Source organism: Zalophus californianus, chromosome 15, assembly GCF_009762305.2.
Source record: "Zalophus californianus isolate mZalCal1 chromosome 15, mZalCal1.pri.v2, whole genome shotgun sequence".
In the NCBI taxonomy this organism is placed as follows: domain Eukaryota; kingdom Metazoa; phylum Chordata; class Mammalia; order Carnivora; family Otariidae; genus Zalophus; species Zalophus californianus.
The window spans coordinates 26637265-26662697 of NC_045609.1; positions in this window are offsets into that span (position 1 = coordinate 26637265).

Below are 25433 nucleotides of genomic sequence, written 5' to 3' on the forward strand. Positions count from 1 at the left end.
CTCAGTTACATATTATGTTAAAAGATAAAATATGGCTGTAAAAAGAGTTCTTTCCATGAAAAATAAGTTGAATATTTTGAAAAAACTCAATGCAAATAGTTAAAATATTTCTTTCAAATTTCATATGGGTGGTTCAACTATTAGGAAATTTTATAAACATCTAGGAAGAAGTTTCAATCTTAGCTGTAGATGGCTCAGATAAAAGAAAATGAAACAGAAATCACAGACTATTGTGGACATGGCTTATGCAGATAGTCAAAAGCAGCTCCACACATAGAAAAGGCCTTGGAGGCACTCTTAAGTTTGAGGAATTCATGTGCATTCATTTTTTAACTTTAGACAAAATGTTTGTTGCACATGCTTTTTTGATTTATGATGTACCTCTAGTGATTGCTTCAGCTAATTAGCAGACCTCCAATCCAAACTATGTTAGATAAACCAGTATCCTATATCCAGTATAGGATATATATTATCTCAACACTTTGAAATCAATTTTAAAAATATATTGATTGATAGCACATGTTCAGTTTACGATTTAAAGTGCTGTACAACCCTTATTTTTAATAAATTCATACAAATATGTTTATTTGTAATCAATGGAAGTTTCAATGGTAGAATGTCAAAATATTGAGGAAAAGGTATGAGATTGAAAATATATTTGGCACATATTACTCTATATCATTTTTCATCCCTGATTTTATTGATTGAAGCATATGGAATACATTTATATAATTTACCTCTATAATCAATATAAACATAGGTTATTTGGGGGGAAAGAATAAGAGCAGAAGATTTAGAATCTATACTTTTGCTGATTTTATTTTTTTATTCTTCTTTTATTTTGAAATAATTTTAGATTTATAGAAGAGTTGCAAAGATAGTCCAGAGAGTTTCCATATCCCTTTCACCTAGCTTCACCCAATGTTAAAAACTTACATAATCATGACACATATATCGACACTAAGAATTCACATTGCTAAAATCCTATTAATTAAACTACATGCTTTATTTATATTTCATCAGTTTTTCCACTAATGCCCTCTTTCTTTGATCCAAGGATCCAATCCAGGATATATTGCATTTAGTCTTCAGTCTTTTTAGTGCCCTGGTATCTGTGACAGTTTCTTGCCTTTTCCATGTGTAGCCTGGGATTATAATTTTTGGAAAAAATTCCATAGAGGTAAAGTGTCCTCTTCATCACATCATCTCAGGAGGTGCAGGATATCAACATAATGTTCACATCGATCACTTGGTTAATGACACCTCCAGGTTTCTCGACTGTAACATTGCTATTCTGACTTTTCATACCCTTTTTGTGAAAATGAGTCACCAGGGCGCCTGGGTGGCTCAGTTGGTTAAGCGACTGCCTTCGGCTCAGGTCATGATCCTGGAGTCCCGGGATCGAGTCCCGCATCAGGCTCCCTGCTCGGCGGGGAGTCTGCTTCTCCCTCTGACCCTCCCTCCTCTCATGTGCGTGCTCTCGCTCTCTCTCATTCTCTCTCTCAAATATATAAATAAAATCTTTAAAAAAAAAAAAATGAGTCACCAAGTGCAGTCACGCTCCAGGAAAGGGGAATTATGCTCCCTCCACATAATTGTTGGAAGAAGTACTGCAGTATCTGCGGACAGGTGTTAAAACCACCACAAAAATTAAGAAGCTTTTAAAAAAAGATACTTCGATGGTAGGCAGCTATGCTTTTATTAAAATGCTTTGTCCATTAATTTTAACATTCACCAATGGAACTTGCCCGCAACATTTATTTCTGTGGTATTCTAATGGTGATTTTTTATGTTCCTCACCCTTCTCTGTTTCTATTTTAGAATTTTTTTGTGAGGAAAAGTTATCTCATCTGCTCCATTTATTTACTCAGTCACTCATTTATATCAGTGTAGCCTCATGGATATTTTATTTTATCATCAGGTCATAATCCAAACTATGTTATTTATTTTGTTGTTAAAACTTATCTAGCTTGTTCCATTAGGATCTTTTTCAGATTGTCTCATGCATCTTTCAGCATATTCTTGTCTTTTTTTTAAATTTTCTTTCTTTTTTTCTTCTTTTGTTTTAAAGCACTTTCTGGCACTATAAGATGCCCCAGACTCATCCTATGGTTCCCCTTGGTCCATTCTCCAGGGAATTCTGGATCTTCTTCTTGGAAAATAGAACGAAGCAATTAAATGATGAGTTCATATTAATATCCTATATTCTGATGTAGTGCCAATCAGTTTATTATAGCATTCCCTCATCATTTGTAGCTTCTTCCTCTGACAATGATAATCTGGTTCTCATTATCTTCAATATATTTACTTATTCTTTTAACCCTAGGTTAATAGTTTCAGAGTTACTGCCCTATAATCATGTGAGAAATAAATGTAACAACTAGAGTAGTCTTTGTGTAGAGTTCTTTTTGTCTTTAGACGTACAGAAGCAAGTCAAGCATTGTTTTCCAAAGTTGTCCAGGTTGTTCCTTCACCCTTCCTTTTCACTGAGGTTATGTCACACATTTACAATACATCTAGATAAGTCTGTCATTGTTCATATCTCACCCTGGGTTCCTCAGACTCTCTGGTTGATTTTTTTTTAATTTGCATACAGTGAAGTACACTCTTTATTGTATAGATCCATGCATACATCACCACAGTACTTTAAGAACAGTTCCATCAGCCTAATTTTTTTAACTTGCAAGAACATTTTATTATTATTTTTAATTTTTATTTTATGCTATGTTAATCACCATACATTACATCATTAGTTTTTTTTATTTTTTATTGTTATGTTAATCACCATATATTACATCATTAGTTTTTGATGTAGTGTTCCATTATTCATTGTTTGCATATGACACCCAGTGATGTAGTGTTCCATTCAATACGTGCCCTCTTTAATACCCATCACCAGGCTAACCCATCCCCCCACACCCTCCCCTCTAGAACACAAATTTGGCCAAGTTTATGATGACATCTAGGATGTTTTCATGAAATCATAGACATAAATATGGAAATCGTCATCAAACTTGATGAAATAGACAGAAGGGTTGGCCTCCACTTGATGAATGACCATGCCAGTCCTTTTAGAGCCGTCCTCTTTGGCATATTCTACCTGCTTGCCTACCAGGCTGTCCACAACTTCTCCCCCGGTTCTGTTTCTGATGGAGGAGAATCATTTGTGTTTGTTTCTCAGAGTCCATAGTCTCTCATGGTTCGTCTCCCCCTCCAATTTCCCCCCCTTCATTTTTTCCCTTCTTACTAGCTTCTTTTTTTTTTTTAAACATATAGTGTATTCTTTGTTTCAGAGGTACAGGTCTGTGATTCAACAGTCCTACACAATTCACAGCGCTCACCATAGCACATACCCTCCCCAAAGTCTATCACCCAGCCACCCCATCCCTCCCACCCACCGCCACTTCAGGACACTCAGTTTGTTTCCTGAGATTAAGAATTCCTCATATCAGTGAGATCATATGATACATGTCTTTCTCTGATTGGCTTATTTCGCTTAGCATAATACCCTCTAACATGCAGAAGAATGAAACTGGACCATTTCCTTACACCACACACACAAATAGACTGAAAATGGTTGAAGACCTAAATGCGAGACAGGAGTCCATTAAAATTTCTAGAGGAGAACACATGCAGCAACCTCTTCGACCTCAGCACAGCAGCTTCTTCCTAGAAACATCACCAAAGGCAAGGGAAGCAAGGGCAAAAACGAACTATTGGGACTTCATCAAGACAAAAAGCTTTTGCACAGCAAAAGAAACAGTCCATAAAACCAAAAGACAACCGACAGAATGGGGGAAGATATTTGCAAATGACATATCAGATAAAGGGTTACTATCCAAAATCTATAAAGAACTTATCAAACGCAACACCCAAAGAACAAATAATCGAATCAAAAAATGGACAGAAGACATGAACAGACATTTTTCCTAAGAAGGCATCCAAATGGCCAACAGACACATGAAAAAGTGCTCAACCTAAAATTTTCTTATGTATCATCTTTATACAAAACATCTCTCTCCTTCTTAAATGCCTGACAACTAGTGATCTTTTTTACTGTCTCTAGAGTTGGGCCTTTTATAGAATGCCATATAAGTAGGATTTTTAAATATATGGTTTTTGGGGTCTGGCTTTTTTACCTACCAAAAAGTATTTTAAGAGTGATCCATTTCATTGTCTGAATCAGTATTGCTGACTATATTCCATTCCGTTTTATGGATGCACAGTTTTGCTTATCTACACACCTGTTCAAAGACATCTGGGCTGCCTCCAGATATGAATGCATGAACAAAGTTGTATAAACATTCACATAGGTCTTTTTAAACAGATACACTAAGATGTAATTCACACATTAAAAATTTGCTCACTTACAATTTACAATTTAATAGTTTTTAGTATATTCAGAGTTGTTCAACAGTCACCACACTCAATTTTAGAACATTTTGGTCATGACAAAAAGAAAATCTGTACCTATTAGCGTCACTCCCATTTACTCTCAATGCCCCTGCCCTCAGCAACCACTGATCTACTTCTATCTCTCTATATTTGTCAATTCTGGACATTTCTTTTTTTTTTTTTTAATTTCTACTGTTTTATTCATTTTTTAATATTTATTTATTTTTTTTATTTGAGAGAGAGAATGAGACAGAGAAAGTACATGAGAGGGGAGAGGGTCAGAGGGAGAAGCAGACTCCCTGCTCAGCAGGGAGCCTGATGCGGGACTGGATCCCGGGACTCCAGGATCATGACCTGAGCCGAAGGCAGTTGCTTAACCAACTGAGCCACCCAGGCACCCAATTCTGGACATTTCATTTTGTATATGGCCTTTTAGCTGCCTTCTTTCACTTGGTATACTATTTTCAAGGATCATCCATATTGTAGCATATGTTTGTACTTCATTCTTCTTTATTGCTAAATACTGTCCATTTTATGGTTATAACACATTTTATTTATCCATTCAATTGATGAGCATTGTGTTGTTGCCACTTTTTGCCTATTTTGAAAAATGCACTTATAAACTTTCATGTACAAGTTTTTTTGTACAGACCACATGTTCTTATTTGAATATAAACCTAGGAGTTGAGTTGCTGGGTCATATGTGACCTTTATGTTTAATATTTTAAAAAGAAACTGATGAACTCTTTCCAGTGTAGCTGCACCATTTTACATTCTCATCAGCAGTATATGAATTATATTGTTCAATATTGTTAATATATCAATTATTTTTAATTTAATATAACAGTTCCATACAATACCAATCAAAATTCCAGCAAGTTTTTGTAGTCTGAGTATAAAACCCATATAGAAATACAAATAAACTAGAATAGTCAAAACGATATTGAAAAAGAAGATCAAATTTGGAGAATTTACACTACATGATTTTAAGGCTAACTGCAAAGCTATAATAATCAAGAAAGTGTGGTATTGTCAAAAGGAGAGGCACATAAATCAGCAGAATAGAATAGAGAGCCAAGAAATAGACTCGCATGAATACAGCCAACTGATTTTTAACAAATGTGTACTGAAAATTCAGTGGAGACTTGTCATTTCAACAAATGACGATGAAAAAATTGTGTGTTCATATGCAAAAAAAATAAAAAGGGAAAATCAACCCATACCTTACATCTTTTCTTTCCCCCCGTATTCACATGTGATTTCTTCTTTTTTATTTTTAATTTAGATTTTGGTTAGTGAACATACAGTGCAATATTGGTTTCTGGAGTAGAATTCAGTGATTTTTCACTTACATACACCCAGTGCTCATTACAAGTGCCCTCCTTAATACCCATCACCAATCTAACCCATCCCCCATCCACCTCCCTCCATCAACCCTCAGTTTGTTCTCTATCTTTAAGGGTCTCTTATGGTTTGTTTCCCTCTCTCCATTTTTTCTTTTCCCCTTCCCATATGTTCATCTATTTTCTGTCTTAAATTCCACACAATTGTGAGATCATATGGTATTTTTCTTTCTATGACTAATTTCATTTAGCATAATACACTCTACCTCCATCTATATTGTTGCAAATGGCAGGATTTCACTCTTTTTGATGGCTGAGTAATATTTCACTATATATATTTATATAAATATATATTATTTATATATTATATATTTCATTATATATATATATATATATATATATATATATATATCACATCTTCTTTATCCATTCATCAGCTGATGGATATTTTGGCTATGTATCTATACCAGTATTTCAATTCTTTTTATTTCTGTGTAGTGTTACATTGTATGGGTATAGCATATTTTATGTTTATTCATTACTACTATGAGCTTTCAGTGTATAAACCTAGGATTTTGTTTGCTAAATTTATTCTTAGTATTTAATATTTTTGTAAATAAAAGTATTTTCTTAATTTTATTTCCAGATTATTATTGTTAATATATAGAGACACAATTTATTTTTTTATGTTCTGTAATTAAATTTTTAAATATATACCTTATATCATATTACCTAATATATTAATTATAATAATTTTATCTTGGATTCCTTAGAATTTCAACATAGAAAATCATGTCACAGGTAAATAAAATCAGTTTTACTTCTTTTTAACTTGGATGCCAGTGTTTCTTTTTTTTTAACCTATTGCATTTTCTAGAACTTTTGGTGCACTGTTAAACAGAAACGGTAAAACATCCTTAGCTTGTTCCACATATTAGGGATAAAGCATTTAGTGTTTTGTAATTAATTACAAATCTAGTGGTAGGTTTCTATACATGTCCTTTCCCAGGCTGTGAAAGTTCCCTTCTATTCCTAGGATATTGAGAACTTTAAGCATGAACTGAATTAATTCTCAACTATTGAATTGCTTCTATAAGCATCATTTTGAAACTATTTAAAATGCACATATGACTTATTGTTTGCTTATGAACTGGATTACTCCAATATGCTATATTTTTCAAGTTCTAAAATATGCCTATATAATTTTGTGCTTGTTCTTTTTTAAATTTTAAAATAATCACAAACTTACAAAATAGGTGAGGTATAGTACAAAGAAAAAGGGATTTTTTTGTTGTTGTTTTAATAAACCAAATTAAAGCAAATTTACCACCTTGATGCCCCATCATCCCAAAATATTTTAGCGTGTATTTCTTATAAACCAGGACGTTTTCTTAATATAATCTTTGGCATCAGAAAATTAGAAAATTAACATGATATATTATTGCCTAATCCTCAGGTACAATTCAAGTTGTGCTAGTTTCCTCAATAAAGCAAAAACATCCAGTTCAGTCATGCTCTGCATAAAGCTCTCATGTCTCATTCCCATGTTTTGTCTGGAAAAACTTCTTTCTTTGACTTTCATGGTAGTGAAACTTTTGAAAATTATAAGCCAATTATTTTATAAATCGTCCTTCAATTCATGTGTGTTTGATGTTTCTTCAGCATGAATATCACAGAATGAAAGATTTTCTTCATGAAACATTTTATGGATTACAGCATATTTTGGAAATCACTTATATTTGGACAAAAAGATTCCCCAGAGTGCTGGAAATTATCATGATGGCTTAATTATAATCACCGTTTATTTCTCTTTTGCTATCATCAATTAGGTTTCCATTTTTACATCAATACATATAAAAACCTCTGAATCAACTATTAGATATTTCTTAATTTTTTTTTTGATTCATGTCACAGATATACTCATATGTTGAACCAATATCAGACTATTGCAGAATCAGGTAAAAATTACATTTTGGATAGTAATTGAATAAAATCAATCATATAACACACATAGTTATTTTTGTTGTTATAGAAGTTGTTTCAATGTTTTGTTGTTGTTACATGCTCTCACAGAAAACATTTATTTCTGGAAATGAATTGTAGTCTTGAGGTTATCTCTGCTGGAGCTGTTCTAATGAGTGTCAAACGTACATTTGAGCTTTCCAGTAGATTCATCTTAGAAAATGTGGGAATGCTGAACAACAGTCCCAAAAAGAATTTCTGAATAGTTGCTCTTCTCTAACCAACAGCAGGGATATTCCTAGACAAAAATTATGCAAAAAAGATTGTTATTGCTATTGTTTAGACTTACAGAAAGTTTAGACTTTCACTTACAGAAAGCATTTTGTTCATTTGACATATTTTCGGCATGATTTTATGTAGTAAATATGTTAGTAAAAAATAACACCATGTAATCGAAGTTTTGCAGAGTTTATTTTATCCATGTAAAAGAGAAATTAAAAAAAATTCAAACTATAAATTTACAAGTCAGAATTTATAAAATAATTAGAAATGGTCTCTGGTTTAAAAGTTAGATATTCCTAATTAATTCAGGAAACAAAATTTCCTGAGTTACCTTGTTTTTATAAAAAACATACATATATACACATTCTTATATGCATATTTACCTATATTATATATGGAACAGAGGCACATACATACACTTACTCAATAAAGATACATTCAGGCAATAATTTATACATTCCAAGTGGCTTAGTGTGAGTGTGCATATGTGTTCACTCACATGTGCTAGCCCACATAAATGTGTGTTTGAATGTAGGGCTTAGAAAATATAATTATTTAGATCAACGTTTTACATTTATGCAATTAAGGTAATAAATTATAAGCTAATATATAATTTTTTTCTAAAAACATAAAGTTGTGCCTGAAATTATGTTAAATGCCCACATGGAAACAAAATTCAGGCAATTTCAATCAACTGTTTTTTCTACAGAATCTCAAACATTTAGATTTGTTTTACCAAGATATAGCCAGATAGTAATACTATTAAAGATACCAAAAAAATTGTTAATCTAAGCTCACCCTAATGTAAAAATTTAGCCTTTTTTTCCCATTTGTTAAGTGGAGAGATATAGTGCCTATAAAAATAATCTATTCACATTTACCATATTTGTTTTTATGAGAAAATCTGTGCTGCATTTGTTGGGTGTTTTGGTTTTCTCCGTCTGGTAGGCTTCAGCTCTTTCAGATTTCTGGAAAAGTATTTTCCTTATAGATAACCTAATGGCATATTAGTTGCTTCACATTGCTGAAAATAGTTTGCTTGCTGAGAGGATTTAGCTAATACATTTGAATTCATCTCCTATCACATCTATAATCCTTTGGCACTTATCCTTTCTGTTACCATTTTAGTAGTCAGCAATCTTTGGCCAATTATTGCTTAAAAAAAAATTTAGCTCTCTTCAACTCTACAGAAATATTCTTTAAGGCAGGCTATATCTGTCAACCCTTTATATTCAGAAGTCTCAACAAGGTCAAAGATGGGTGACTTTGCCAGTGTCCCTTTCTCAGGGACAGCCACTAACCTCCATACTGTTAGAAACAATGCATGTGCAAACACAACAAAAACACACTATGAGAGATGCAACTTCAAAATCTTTACTTCTTTTATGATTATATAAAATGAGCTTCCTCAGATTTTCTCAGCTCTATCTCTGTCCCATGAGATAGACATGCTTGGTCCATCTCAACCACTGCTCTGGACCCCTTGTTCTCAGCACTCTTTCTCCAGAGGCCAATATCAGGGAGTCCAGGGTCTCTTCTGCTACCATCATTTTGGTGGCGGGGGGGTGTCTGCCCAGTAACCACCAAACAGGCCAGGTGAGTCATTCTGAAAATTCCATAAATATCCATGTGGCAAATTTTCACTTAAGGGAAATAAGAAACAGGGAGTGGAGTTACTGGAGCATAAATTATGTCTCTATCCTCCCACAGTGACCTTGCAGCTTGTCTTGAAATTGTAGCTACTCTGACAATGAGTCAACTTCTTGGCTTCAGTATTTTCCTCACTCACACAAACCTTGAAAAGTTGTACCACCTGGTAAAGCATTAGTGTCCATACCTGTTTTTTAAGACTCTGTTTCTTAGGAAAGGTAAAATAAGTTTTAAGGGCTGTCTATGTGCTTTTTGAAATTGTATTATAAGCTCAGGCTGTGTATGCAGATATGAATGATCTACCATTTTGACTAGATGTTTAATTATTAATGTATGTGAATATTTTAGGATACTAATCTTCATCCAACATATTCACTCAAATAAGCAAATAATAATTGAATCATTATTCAGCTATCATTTTTCCTGATTGAAGATATAACTCAATTATAAAGAAACAAATGTGAATGTCTGATTCATCAGGTACACATAGATGTGTCTTGTGCTAGCAACAGGATGCCTTGGCTCTTGATTCAGAAAGTAATAATGGTTGCCTTTGGAAAAAAATTATAATCATAATTTGATTCCAGTGGCTTTTGAAAGAAAGTATGTGTTTTGACTACAAGTTTCTTCCTTCTATATTTGAGATGTGAAAGATGGTAACATTATTTATATTGCAGAAGTTAGTTTTTCTTATAATCTTAGGAGGTAATTTCAGTAAAGAAAAGAGGCAGAATAGCAAAGAGTCTATAATTTAGTTGTCATTTTAAGACCTATGTAGGTCCTACACATTTTTAAAGCTTTCATTTTACATCATAGAAAATATATTAAAAAATAGCCTCCTAAATATATTTTTGCTAGAGAAATTGAAATTATTTTTACAACTTGTTCTTTAAAAATATTTCAGTGTGGGAGGGGGACGGAGCAAGATGGTGGAGGAGTAGGAGACCTGGATTTTGTCTAGTCTCAGGAATTCAGCTGAATAGGGATCAAACCATTCTGAACACCGAGGAACTCAAGAGGAGATTGAAGAGGAGAGTAGCAACAACTCTCTGAACAGAGAAGCGATCACTTACTGGAAGGTAGGACGTGTGCAGAAGTGAATCCGAGGCGATATTCAGGAGGATAGACGGCATGGGAGGGGGCCTCCGTTGGCTGCTTCTGGCAAGTGATAGAGCCGCAGAGCACAAAATCGGAACTTTTAGAAGTCAGTTCCGCTGAGGGACGTCACTCCAGTGGCTAAGCGGGAGGTGGAAAACTCGTGGGACAGTGTGGACTCAGGACCCTCAGGGTCACAGAAAGAGCGGGGGTGCCTGAGTGCAGCAGAGCTCCCAGGTATCGGAGTGGGGAAGCTGGCTGCAAAGACGGACGTGAGGCGCGGGCTCGCAGCTCAGGGTGGCCATAAACTGTGATCCACAGCCCAGTCTGGCCACTGCTCCTCCAGCAGGGACCCAACAAGCAGCAGAGCAGGGGAGACTCCCCTCCCTCCCCCAGGAGGAGCGCGCGGAAGTGCACTGCAGGGATCTGCTGGGTTTGGAGACTCCACACGGGGTCGGGTGCCAGAGATAGAAACGCTCGGTCACAAGCCGGGTGAGCACAGAGTGCGGCAAGAGACCAGGGAGATGGGAGTGATTGACTGCTTTTCTCTGGGAGCACACTGAGGAGCGGGGCCCTGGGTTCTCAGCTTCTCCGGGCAGAAAGTGGGAGGCCACCATTTTCACCCTGGTGCTCCAAAGCTATACCAAGAGCTTGCAGGGAACAAAAGCTCCTGAGAGCAAACCCAAGCAGCTTGCTTAGCCCAGACCGACAAGGGTGGGGCAATTCCGCCTCCGGCAAAGACATTTTGGAACCACGGCAACAGGCCCCTCCCCCAGAAGATCAGCAGGAACAGCCAGCAAGCCAAGACCAAGTTTCCCGACCAAGGAGAACGGGAGAACTCTAGCGCTAGGGGAATACTGCACATAGAATTCATGGCTTTTTTACCATGATTCATTAGTTTTTCAAAGTTAATTTTTTTAACTTTTTTGGGTTTTTTTTTTGAATTTTTCTTTTTCCCTTTTTCAACCGACATCTTATCAATCCCTTTTTTTAAAAAAAAAAATTTTATTTTTCATTTTTAGAGTCATATTTTACCCCTTCATAGTAGTAACCCTTATTTTCGGCATATATATATATATATATATATATATATATATATATATATATATATATATATATAAGTTGTTCTCTCTTTAAAATTTTGATATACAGTTTCTTCTAACAGATCAAAATATACCCCTAAATCACTAGTGTATGGCTTTGTTCTAGTCTCCTACCTGATCACAGTCTCCCATTTTTTTTCTTTTCTTTTTACTTTTTTTAAGATCTTCTTTCTTCTTTCAAACAACTTCTTATCAATTCCATTTATAAAACCTTTTATAATTTCATCTTTAGAGTCATCTTCCATCCCTTCATTGTATCAACACTTATTTTGTACACATATAAGTTTTTCTTCCTTTAAAATTTTAGGAGGCACTTTCTTCTAACAGGCCAAAATTCACCCAAAATCTAGTGTGTGGTACTGATCTATGCACTAGCCGGATCATATTTGATCATATTCTGTTTTTGTTTTTGTTTTATTCTGCTTCGTTTGTTTTTATCTTTTTCTTTTTCTTTTTCTTTTTCTTTTTTTTTCTCTTTATTTCTTCTTTCTTTCCCTTTCTTTTCCCCTTGTTTCAGCTCTTTTCTGATTTGTATAGAGTATATTTGCTGGGGACGTTGTTAACCTGTTAGCATTTTGTTCTCTCATTTATCTGTTCTCCTCTGGACAAAATGACAAGACGAACAAAATCACCTCAGCAAAAAGAACAAGAGGTAGTACCGTCTGCCAGGGACCTACTCAATACTGACATTAGTACGATGTCGGACCTAGAGTTCAGAATCATGACTTTAAAGATACTAGCTGGGCTTGAAAAAAGCGTGGAAGTTATTAGAGAAACCTTTCTGGAGAAATAAAAGAACTAAAATCTAACCAAGTCGAAATCAAAAAGGCTATTAATGAGGTGCAATCAAAAATAGGGGCACTAACTGCTAGGATTAATGAGGCAGAAGAGAGAATTAGCAATACAGAAGACCAAATGATGGAAAATAAAGAGGCTGAGAAAAGGGAGAGATAAACAACTACAGGATCACGAGGGCAGAATTCGAGAGATAAGCGATACGATAAGACGAAACAACATTAGAATAATTGGGATCCCAAAAGAAGAAGAAAGAGAGAGAGAGATCCAGAAGGTATATTGGAGCAAATTATAGCAGAGAACTTCCCTTATGTGGGGAAGGAAACAGGCATCAAAAGCCAGGAGGCACGGAGAACCCCTCTCAAAATCAATAAAAATAGGTCAACACGCCGACATCTAATAGTAAAACTTATGAGTCTCAGACACAAAGAGAAAATCCTGAAAGCAGCTCAGGAGAAGAGATCTGTAACCTAGCTGGTAGAAACATTAGATTGGCAACAGACCTATCCACAGAGACCTGGCAGGCCAGAAAAGACTGGCATGATATCTTCAGAGCACTAAACGAGAAAAATATGCAGCCAAGAATACTATATCCAGCTAGGCTGTCATTGAAAATAGAAGGAGAGGTAAAAAGTTTCCAAGACAAAGAAAAACTAAAGAAATTTGCAAACACAAAACCAGCCCTCCAAGAAATATTGAAAGGGGTACTCTAAGCAAAGAGAGAGCCTAAAAGCAACATAGATCAGAAAGGAACACAGACAATATACAGTCACAGTCACCTTACAGGCAATACAATGGCACTAAATTCCTATCTTTCAATAGTTACCCTGAATGTAAATGGGCTAAATGCCCCAATCAAAAGACACAGGCTATCAGATTGGATTAAAAAACAAGACCCATCAATATGTTGTCTGCAAGATACTCATTTTAGACCCAAAGACATCCCCAGATTGAAAGTGAGGGGGTGGAAAACAACTTACCATGCTAATGGACACCAAAAGAAAGCTGGGGTGGCAATCCTTATGTCTTACTTAAAGGGTCTATCCAACAAGAAGATCTAACAATTGTAAATATCTATTCCCCTAACATGGGAGCAGCCACTTTTATAAGGCAATTAATAACAAAAGCAAAGAAACACATTGACAACAATGCAATAATAGTGGGGGACTTTAACACCCCTCTGACTGAAATGGACAATCATCTAAGCAAAAGATTAACAAGGAAATAAAGACTTTAAATGATACACTGGAACAAATGGACTTCACAGACATATTCAGAACATTCCATCCCAAAGCAACGGAATACACATTCTTCTCTAGTGCCCATGGAACATTCTCCAGAATTGATCACATCCTAGGTCACAAATCAGGTCTCAACTGATACCAAAAGATTCGGATTATTCCCTGCATATTTTCAGACCACAATGCTTTGAATCTAGAACTCAATCACAAGAGGAATGTCAGAAAGAACTCAAATACATGGAGGCTAAAGAGCATCCTACTAAAGAATGAATGGGTCAACCAGGAAATTAAAGAAGAATTAAAAAAATTCATGGAAAGAAATGAAAATGAAAACACAACTGTTCAAAATCTTTGGGATACAGGAAAGGCAGTCCTAAGAGGAAAGTATATAGCAATACAAGCCTTTCTCAAGAAACAAGAAAGGTCTCAAATACACAACCTAACCCTACACCTAAAGGAGCTAGAAAGAACAGCAAATAAAGCCTAAACCCAGCAGGAGAAGAGAAATAATAAAGATCAGAGCAGAAATCAATGAAATAGAAACCAAAAGAAGAGTAGAACAGATCAACGAAACTAGGAGCTGGTTCTTGAAAGAATTAAGAAGATTGATAAACCGCTGGCCAGACTTATCAAAAAGAGAAGAGAAATGACCCAAATCAACAAAATCATGAATGAAAGAGGAGAGATCACAACCAACACCAAAGAAATAAAAACAATTATGAGAACATATTATGAGCATCTCTATGCCAGCAAATTAGATAACCTGGAAGAAATGGGTGCATTCTAGAGAAGTATCAACTACGAAAACTGAACCAGGAAGAAATAGAAAACCTGAACAGACCTATAACCACTAAGGAAATTGAAGCAGTCATCAAATATCTCCCAACAAACAACAGCCCAGGGCCAGATGGCTTCCCAGGGAAATTCTATCAAACATTTAAAGAAGAATTAATACCTATTCTCCTGAAACTATTCCAAAATATAGAAATGGAAGGAAAACTTCTAAACTCATTTTATGAGGCCACCATTACCTTGATCCCAAAACCAGACAAAAACCCCATCAAAAAGGAGAATTACAGACCAATATCCTTGATGAACATGGATGCAAAAATTCTCACCAAAATACTAGCCAATAGGATCCAACAGTACATTAAAAGGATTATTCACCATGACCAAGTGGGATTTATCCCTGGGCTGCAAGGTTGGTTCAACATCCGCAAATCAATCAACGTGATACAACACATTAACAAAAGGAAGAACAAGAGTCATATGATCCTCTCAATAGATGCAGAAAAAGCATTTGACAAAGTACAGCATCCTTTCTTGATCAAAACTCTTCAGAATATAGGGATAGAGGGTACATACCGCAAGATCATAAAAGCCATCTATGAAAAACCTACAGCGAATATCATTCTCAATGGGGAAAAGCTGAGAGCTTTTCCCCTAAGGCCAGGAATGTGGCAGGGATGTCCACTGTCACCACTGCTATTCAACATAGTATTAGAAGTCCTAGCCACAGCAATCAGACAACAACAACAACAAAAATCAAAGGCATCCAAATCGGCAAAGAAGAAGTCAAACTCTCACTCTTTGCAGATGATATGATACTGTATGTGGAAAACCCAAAAGACTCCACCCCAAAACCGCTAGAACTCATCCTGGAATTCAGTAAAGTATCAGGATATAAAATCAATGCACAGAAATCAGTGGCATTCCTATACAGCAACAACAAGACAGAAGAGAGACAAATCAAGGAGTCGATCCCATTTACAATTGCACCCAAAACCATAAGATACCTAGGAATAAATTTAACCAAAGAGGCAAAGGATCTGTACTCAGAAAACTATAAAATACTCATGAAAGAAATTGAGGAAGACACAAAGAAATGGAAAAACGTTCCATGCTCATGGATTGGAAGAACAAATATTGTGAAGATGTCAATGCTACCTAAAGCAATCTACACATTCAATGCAATCCTCATCAAAATATCATCCATTTTTTTCAAAGAAATGGAACAAATAATCCTAAAATTTGTATGGAACCAGAAGAGACCCCGAATAGCCAGAGGAATATTGAAAAAGAAAAGTAACGCTGGCGGCATCAGAATTCCAGACTTCCACCTCTATTAGATAGCTGTCATCATCTAGACAGTATGGTACTGGCACAAAAACAGACACATAGATCAATGGAACCAAATAGAGAGCCCAGAAATGGACCCTCAACTCTATGGTGAAGTCATCTTTGACAAAGCAGGAAAGAATGTCCATTGGAAAAAAGACCGTCTCTTCAACAAATGGTGTTGGGAAAATTGGACAGCCACATGCAGAAGAATGAAACTGGACCATTTCCTTACACCACACACAAAAATAGACTCCAAATGGTTGAAAGACCTAAATGTGAGACAGGAGTCCTTCAAAATCCTAAAGGAGAATATAGGCAGCAACCTCTTCCACCTCAGCCGCAGCAACTTCTTCCTAGAAAATTCGCCAAAGGCACGGGAAGCCAGGGCAAAAATGAACTATTGGGATTTCATCAAGATAAAAAGCTTTTGCACAGCAAAAGAAACAGTCCACAAAACGAAAAGACAACCGACAGAATGGTAGAAAATATTTGCAAATGACATATCAGATAAAGGGCTAGTATCCAATATCTATAAAGAACTTATCAAACTCAACACCCAAAGAACAAATAATCCAATCAAGAAATCAGCAGAAGACATGAACAGACATTTTTCCAAAGAAGACATCCAAATGGCCAACAGACACATGAAAAATTGCTCAACATCACTCGGCATCAGGGAAATCCAAATCAAAATCTCAATGAGATACCACCTCACACCAGTCAGAATGGCTAGAATTAACAAGTCAGGAAACGACAGATGTTGGCAGGGATGTGGAGAAAGGGGGACCCTCCTACACTGTGGAAATCAAGCTGGTGCAAATACTCTGGAAAACAGTATGGAGGTTCCTGAAACAGTTGAAAATAGAGCTACCATATGATCCAGCAATTGTACTACTGGGTATTTACCCCAAAGATACAAATGTAGGGATCCGAAGGGGTACGTGCACCACAATGTTTATAGCAGCAATGTCCACAATAGCCAAACTGTGGAAGGAGCCAAGATGTCCATCAACAGATGAATGGATAAAAAAGAAGTGGCATATATACATAATGGAATATTATGCAGCCATAAAAAGGAATGAGATCTTGCCATTTGCAACGACATGGATGGAACTGGAGGGTGTTATGCTGAGTGAAATAAGTCAATCAGAGGAAGACATGTATCATATGACCTCACTGATATGAGGAATTTTTAACCTCAGGAAACAAACTGAGCGTTGCTGGAGTGGTGGGGGGTGGGAGGTTTGGGTGGCTGGGTGACAGACATTGGGGAGGGTCAGTGCTATGGTGAGCTCTGTGAATTGTGCAAGACTGTTGAATCACAGATCAGTACTTCTGAAACAAATAATGCAATATATGTTAAGAAAAAAAAGAAGAAGAAGATAGCCTGAGGGGAAGAATGAAGGGGAGTAAGTCAGAGGGGTGACGATCCATGAGAGAGGCTGGACTCTGAAAAACAAACTGAGGTTTCTAGAGTGGAGGCGGTTGGGGGGATAGGTTAGCCTGGGGATGGGTATTAAAGAGGGCCCATTCTGCGTGGAGCACTGGGTGTTATGCACAAACAATGAACCATGAAATACTACATCAAAAACTAATGATGTATGGTGATTAACATAACAATAAAAAAATAAAAAAAATAAAAATATTTCAGCGTGTTTGACTGATTTTTTTAATTCTCTATAAGCAAAGAAATTCTTCATAAGCTAAAAAACCCCCCATTTTTTGGCAACTATGGTAACATCTTTATGAATTCCAGTAATTAATGAAGTTGACATAATATTAAAATTATTGAAATTAATTTAATTATAAATTGGGTTTTTTAATAATCTGTAGTAAATATATGTTTTATGTCAATTATTTAATTAAGCCCCTGAAAATTTCACTGGCTTTACCCAGCATTCTTATATAGTGACAAATAGATGTTAATCATCGCCTGATATTTATGATGACTAAAAGTTACTGAATAGGGGGTAGATTTTTATATTTAGATTGTAATTTGAACAGGATTTTACTCCTGTATAATATGAAGGATTTTGTCCCTTTATATCTTTGAGGATTTGCATAAAGGATGAGAAAGACCAGGTTCATACATTCCAGAGTACAATTAAGGGGAGAAACTTACCTCAAAATACTATCATCTTCATAAAGTAAAAATGAAATATTGTTCACATCGAATAAAGCTAAAAGATGGTTTTATTCATAGCTAATCTTGATTTATAGCAGCTAGCAAGAAAGTCGATAATCGAACATGTGTTTATTTACTCTCATAGACTGTTGTAACTTGGCATGTTCTGTCAAAGTGCTCATGAAAATAAGACTTTGGTGATACAGCATAGCTGTTCCAGATGATTCCTACAACATCTGAAAGTATTAAAGGTTGATAACACATGAAAATCTGAAATGTTATACTATAAATTTTATGTTTTTTGGTGGAAGATATTTCCAATGTTGTAAGCCTTTGAAAAGCAGCCAAATCCATGGCTAATTGTTCTCACTTTGTCACTTTGCACTAGCATGTCCTTCATTCAGGCCCTCCAATGTGAGTTCCATATGCTATATACAGGCATAGCCTGACTCCATGTGCTGAGGCCATTCTGATCAGTCAACTCCACCCCAGCAGTTAGTGTTCAAAATATGACCCACTTCTGGGGGAAAAAATATGTGAAGTAAATGGAAACAGTCTAAAGTTTCTCAGTTTTTGCACTAAGTGACATTTTAGGTTAGATAATTCTCTGTGTGGGGGACTGCCCTGTGCATTGTAGGATAGTTCAGCAGTCTCTATCCAGTAGATGTCCTTAGCACCATCCTTTCAAGTTGTGACAACCAAATATGTCTTCAAACACTGTCAGATGTTCCCAGGGGTGGGGGCTAATCTGAACTGAATGACAACCACAGAATTAGCCACATCATGTGGTGCAAGGTTATGGGCCAACCTGTCATTCAAGGGAGTTTGTGGTCCCCTCCCCCTTGATTTTATGTACTTAGCACTTCAGCTTCCCACTGGGACTATAGCTGCTTAAGAACCCCTTGACTCTGGTTCTAGAACAGTATCTGCTGGAGCAATAAAAGCTATGAGTTCTGAACTCCAAGAGATTTAAACTGGTTCTGGAAACTTCACTAACTATTTTATAATGTTATGGACTGAATTATGTCCCCACCCCAACAATTCATGTATTGAAGCCCTAGCTGTTAGTATGACTGTATTTGGAGAAAGGATCTTTTAAAAGTAATTAAAGTTAAATAAGATTATAAGGGTGAGCCTTAATCCAATATAATTTGTATATTTTTTAAAGATTTATTTATTTATTAGACAGAGAGAGTATGCATTGAGGGGGGAGGGGGAAAGAGAGAGGAAGAAGGAATCTTAAGCAGACTCTATGCTGAGCACGGAGCCCCACTCTGCGCTCAATCTCATGACCCTGAGATCACGACCTGCGCTAAAACTAAGAGTCAGACACTTAACCAATTGCACCACTCAGGCGCCCCTAGTAACCTTATATAAGAGGACTACAGGCCAGAGCTCGAGCTCTGTCCCTTCTCTCTCTCCCTCCCTCTCCCACTGCCATGTGAGGACACAAAGAGAAGGTATCCATTCAGAAGCCCAAAAGGGAGCTTTCACCAGAAATTGATAATGTTAGCACCTTGATCTCAGACTTCTAGCCTCAGAACTGTGAGAATAACTTTTTGTTGTTTAAACCCCCCAGACTATGGTGTTTTGTTATTACAGCCCAAGCTGACTAAGACAATGTCTTGGACAAATTACTTATCTCTCTAGTTTCAATGTCTTCCCCAGTTAAATGGAGGAAAATAATAAAATATTCCTCATGTAATTATTATAGTGATTAAATGAGACAAATACAGATAAGAACATAGCATAGTCTCTGTGCAGAGTTTGCACTCAATAAATACCTTGGTCTCTTCCTCAGAATCAAGATTATATTTTAAAATTATTACCAATAGGATTTATTCAGAGTTTAGTTAATGCAAATCTATGTTTCATACGTTTTCCTTTCAGTGTCAGGGTGACTTGATCTTGACCAACTATGCCAACAATGCTGCTGGCTGGAGTTAATTTCTTTGAATGAGATGATTATCCAGAACTAAGATGATGACAAAGACATCTCATTTCAAGGATTTCCTTCCTTCCATACCTATTCCTGTTTTTTAACTCATCCCTTGGGTTAGACATTTTTCCTTAATAACTCCCTGAACCATATTCGAGTTTGCTAACTAAATGTGTAACCTGTGTTGTACACACAGAGCTGCCCTCATGGGTAAGTCAACAACAACATCTGCATCTGTAAGTCAGTGTGTCAGTGGACTCACCCACATTCCTGAGGCTCCAGAATGTTTCATGCACATGCTTAATTTATATAACTAGTTTTGAAATGTAATGCACAAGATTGTGTGCTTTGACCATTACAGTGTTCCACAAATCTGCTTCTCAGATTCATAATAATGTTTTGAAATGCATAAAGCCTAATACAGATTGGAAGGAAACCAAACTTTAGTTATTATTATATTTTAATAAATTTAATATGTTCATATCCTTGCTTCTTTATTAACTCATTAAATAACAAGATCTTATTGAGAGTCTAATTTACTCCTGCAATTACCCCAGAATAATTCTAGATGTTTGCAACACGCTTTGGAAATATCTGTGATTGTGGCTGGTGGAAATTAACAGAGATTGTTAACACTGTGTTGGGTTGTTGCCAACATTCATAATTGAAGCAAATGTGAACTTTACCTAGATATTAGTAAAAAAAATAAACTATTTTTAAAGTGCAAACCCACCTAGAACTCTACATTTGTTGTGAATTCAGCCCATGGATTCTTTGGGCCCCAGGGTATGATCTGTTGCACTAACACAATTTGACACTGCTTCACAGAGCACTTAAGTAGAAGGCGTATGTTCCGAACGGAGAGTCATCTCTCTAATCCCAGATCACTTAGAAGTAGAGCTGTTCTCAAATATTTCAGTCAGGTTTACTCAATCCTTATAGTTTAGATGCAAGTTTCATTTATTCCCATTTCAGCTCTCAAATAGTTAAATAAAACGAATGCAGATTGGGGTTTTCAGTTGCAGGCCCATTTGTTCTCTCTTTAGCTGAGCACTCCTGATAGGAACGATTTCCTCTCTCTGTGGAGTGAGGCTGTTTGCTTGGGTTGATTGATATCTCTACAGACAGACTTCCTTTGAAGTAACGCCTGCCCTATAGCCAGTACTTAAAAGCTGGAAATGAAGTCCAGCAGGAGTTATTCCAGCTTGTTTCTAGCAAAACCATACTAAGAGATAGAACATCAAAAGTGAAAATGGGAACAAAGGAGAAGGAGGAAAAAGGTGGTCCACAGCCTTTTACCTATTGATGGGGATGGCCATTGTGTATTGGAGGTTTGACTCCAAATGTTTGAAACAGTAACATTGAATACTTTCCAAATTCAGTCCTTAAAGTCTTACCTTTTATCTCTGGAACTGTGTTCTTATTAGTTTTCCTTCCACCTGGCAATAAATTAGTAGTTCCCAGAAGTCTGAGCTGAGATTTAAAGTACTTAATCTTTGTTTTGCCTTCAAACTTGTGTGACTTCGGAAAAGTTTGGAAAACTTAAGGTTTTGGGGCCTCTGATGCTGCATGCAGAACATGAGGGATGGAGAGAGGTGAGCCTGGGATTTCTTGGAGCTCTGAGGCTCAAGTTAAATTATGAGTAGAACTGACTGCCTCCTAAGAAGAGAAGCAAAACTTAAGGCTCTCAAACAATGGAAGGAAAAGCACTGAGGATGTTAGGTACACATAAGGAGAAAGGTCTAAAGTAATAGATGGCAAACATGCACATGAGGTAGCTAAGGATGATTTAAAAGGTATAAGTGTTAGGCTTGAGTAAAAAAAATGTACTCTCCAGACACAGAGAAAATACTTGATTACTGGCCAGTTTAGGACTCTTGGCTAGTTTTCCTTCTTACAAGGAATTCTATGCTTTCTTCTTCTTTTTTTATTATTATATTATGTTAATCACCATACATTACATCATTAGTTTTTGATGTAGTGTTCCATGATTCATTGTGTGCATATAACACCCAGTGCTCCATGCAGAACGTGCCCTTCTTAATCCAATCACCAGGATAACCCATCCCCCACTCCACTCCCCTCAGGAACTCTCAGTTTTTCAGAGATCATAGTCTCTCATGATTCCTCTCCCTCCGACTTCCGCCCCCTTCATTTTTCCCCTCCTGATATCTTTTTTTTTAAAATATATAATGTATTATTTGTTTCAGAGGTACAGGTCTGTGATTCAACAGTCTTACACAATTCACAGCACTCACCATAGCACATACCCTCCCAAATGTCTATCACCCAGCCACCTCATCCCTCCAGCAACCCTCAGTTTGTTTCCTGAGATTAAGAATTCCTCCTATCAGTGAGATCATATGATACATGTCTTTCTCTCACTGACTTATTTCGCTCAGCATAATACCCTCCAGTTCCATCCACGTCTTTGCAAATGGCAAGATTTCATTTTTGATGGCTGCATAATATTCCATTGTATATATATGCCCCATCTTCTTTATTCATTCATCTGTCAATAGACATCTTGGCTCTTTCCACAGTTTGGCTATTGTGGACATTGCTGCTATAAACATCGGGGTGAAAGTACGCCTTCGGATCCTTACATTTGTATCTTTGTGGTAAATATCCAGTAGTGCAATTGCTGGGTCATATGGTAGCTCTATTTTCAACTTTTCAAGGAACCTCCATACTGTTTTCCAGAGTGGCTGCACCAGCTTGCACACCCACCAACAGTGTAGGAGGGTTCCCCTTTCTCCACATCCTCACCAACATCTGTCATTTCCTGACTGGTTAATTTTAGCCATTCTGACTGGTGTGAGTGGTATCTCATTGAGGTTTTGATTTGGATTTCCCTGATGCCAAGTGATGTTGAGCACTTTTTCATGTGGCTCTTGGCCATTTGAATGTCTTCTTTGCAGAAATGTTTGTTCATGTTTTCTGCCCATTTGTTGATTGGGTTATTTGTTCTTTGGGTGTTGAGTTTGATAAGTTCTTTATAGATTTTGGATACTAGCCCTTTATCTGATATGTCACTTGCAAATATCTTCTCCCATTCTGTCGGTTGTCTTTTGGTTTCTTTAGCTATGCAAAAGCTTTTTATCTTGATGAAGTCCCAATAGTTCATTTTTGCCCTTGCTTCCCTTGCCTTTGGTTATGTTTCTAGGAAGAAGCTGCTGTGGCTGAGGTCGAAGAGGTTGCTGCCTGTGTTCTCCCTTAGGATTTTGATAGACTCCTGTCTCATGTTTAGGTCTTTCAACCATTTGGAATCTATTCTTGTGTGTGGTGTAAGGAAATGGCCCAGTTTCATTCTTCTGCATGTGGCTGTCCAAATCCCAACATCATTGTTGAAGAGATTGTCTTTTTTCCATTGGACATTCTTTCCTGCTTTGTCAAAGATTAGTAGACCATAGACTTGAGGGTCTATGGTTTATTTCTGGGCTCTTTATTCTGTTCCATTGATCTATGTGTCTGTTTTTGTGCCAGTATCATACTGTCTTAGTGATGAAAGGTTTGTAAGAGAGCTGGAAGTCCAGAATTGTGATGCCGCCAGCTTTGCTTTTCTTTTTCAACATCCCTCTGGCTATTCGGGGTCTTTTATGGTTCCATACAAATTTTAGCATTATTTGTTCCATTTCTTTGAAAAAAAGTGGATGATATTTTGATTGGGATTGCATCAAATGTGTAGATTGCTCTAGGTAGCATTGAAATCTTCAAAACATTGTTCTTACAATTCATGAACATGGAATATTTTTCCATTTCTTTGTGTCTTCCTCAATTACTTTCATGAGTATTTTATAGTTTTCTGAGTACAGATTCTTTGCCTCTTTGGTTAGATTTATTCCTAGGTATCTTATGGTTTTGGGTGTGATTGTAAATGGGATCAACTCCTTAATTTCTCTTTCTTCTGTCTTGTTGTTGGTGTATAGGTATGGTACTGATTTCTGTGCATTGGTTTTATACCCTGCCACTTTACTGAATTCCTGTATGAGTTCTAGCAGTTTTGTGGTGGAGTCTTTTGGGTTTTCCACATAAAGTATCATATCATCTGCAAGGAGTGAGAGTCTGACTTCTTCTTTGCCAATTCAGATGCATTTTATTTCTTTTTGTTGTCTGATTGCTGTGGCTAGGACATCTAATACTATGTTGAATGGCAGTGGTGATAGTGGACATCCCTGCTGTGTTCCTGACCTTAGGGAGAAACCTCTCAGTTTTTCCCCATTGAGAATGGTATTTGCTATGGATTTATCATAGATGGCTTTTATGATATTGAAGTATGGGCCCTCTATCCCTATACTCTGAAGAGTTTTGATCAAGAAAGGAAGCTGTGCTTTGTCAAATGATTTTTCTGCATCTATTGAGAGGATCATATGTTTCTTGTTCTTTCTTTATTAATATATTGTATCACATTGATTGATTCGCGGATGTAGAACCAACCTTGCAGCCCAGGGATATATTACACTTGGTCGTGGTGAATAATCCTTTTAATGTACTGTTGGATCCTATTGGCTAGTTTGTGGTGAGAGTTTTTGCATCCATGTTTATCAAGGAAATTGGTCTGTAATTGTCCTTTATGATAGGGTCTTTGTCTGGTTTGGGGATCAAGGTATTGTTGGCCTCATAAAATGAGTTTGGAAGTTTTCCTTCCATTTCTATTTTTTGGAACAGTTTCAGGAGATTAGGTATTAAATCTTCTTTAAAAGTTTGGTAGAATTCCCCTGGGAAGCCATTTGGCCCTGGGCTCTTGTTTGTTGGGAGATTTTTGATGACTGCTTCAATTTCCTTAGTGGTTATAGGTCTGTTCAGGTTTTCTATTTCTTCCTGGTTCAGTTTTGGTAGTTGCTATATCTCTAAGAATGCATCCATTTCTTCCAGATTATCTAAATTGATGGCATATAGTTGCTCATAATATGTTTTTAGAATTTTTGGTATTTCTTTGGTATTGGTTGTGATCTCTCTTCTTTCATTCATGATTTTATTTATTTAGGTCATTTCTCTTTTTGGTAAGATTGGCCAGGGGTTTATCAATCTTGTTAAGTCTTTCAAAGAACCAGCTCCTAGTTTCATTAATCTCTTCTACTGTTCTTTTGTTTCCATTTCATTGATTTCTGCTCTGATCTTTATTATTTCTCTTCTCCTGCTGGGTTTAGGCTTTATTAGCTCTTCTTTCTCCAGCTCCTTTAGGTGTAAGGTTAGGTTGTGTATTTGAGAACTTCCTTGTTTCTTGAGAAAGGATTCTATTGCTAAATACTTTCCTCTTATGACTGCCTTGGCTGCATCACAAAGATTTAGAACAGGTGTTTTCATTTTCATTGGTTTCCATGAATTTTTTTAATTCTTCTTTAATTTCCTGGTTGACCCATTCAATCTTTTTTTTAAAAT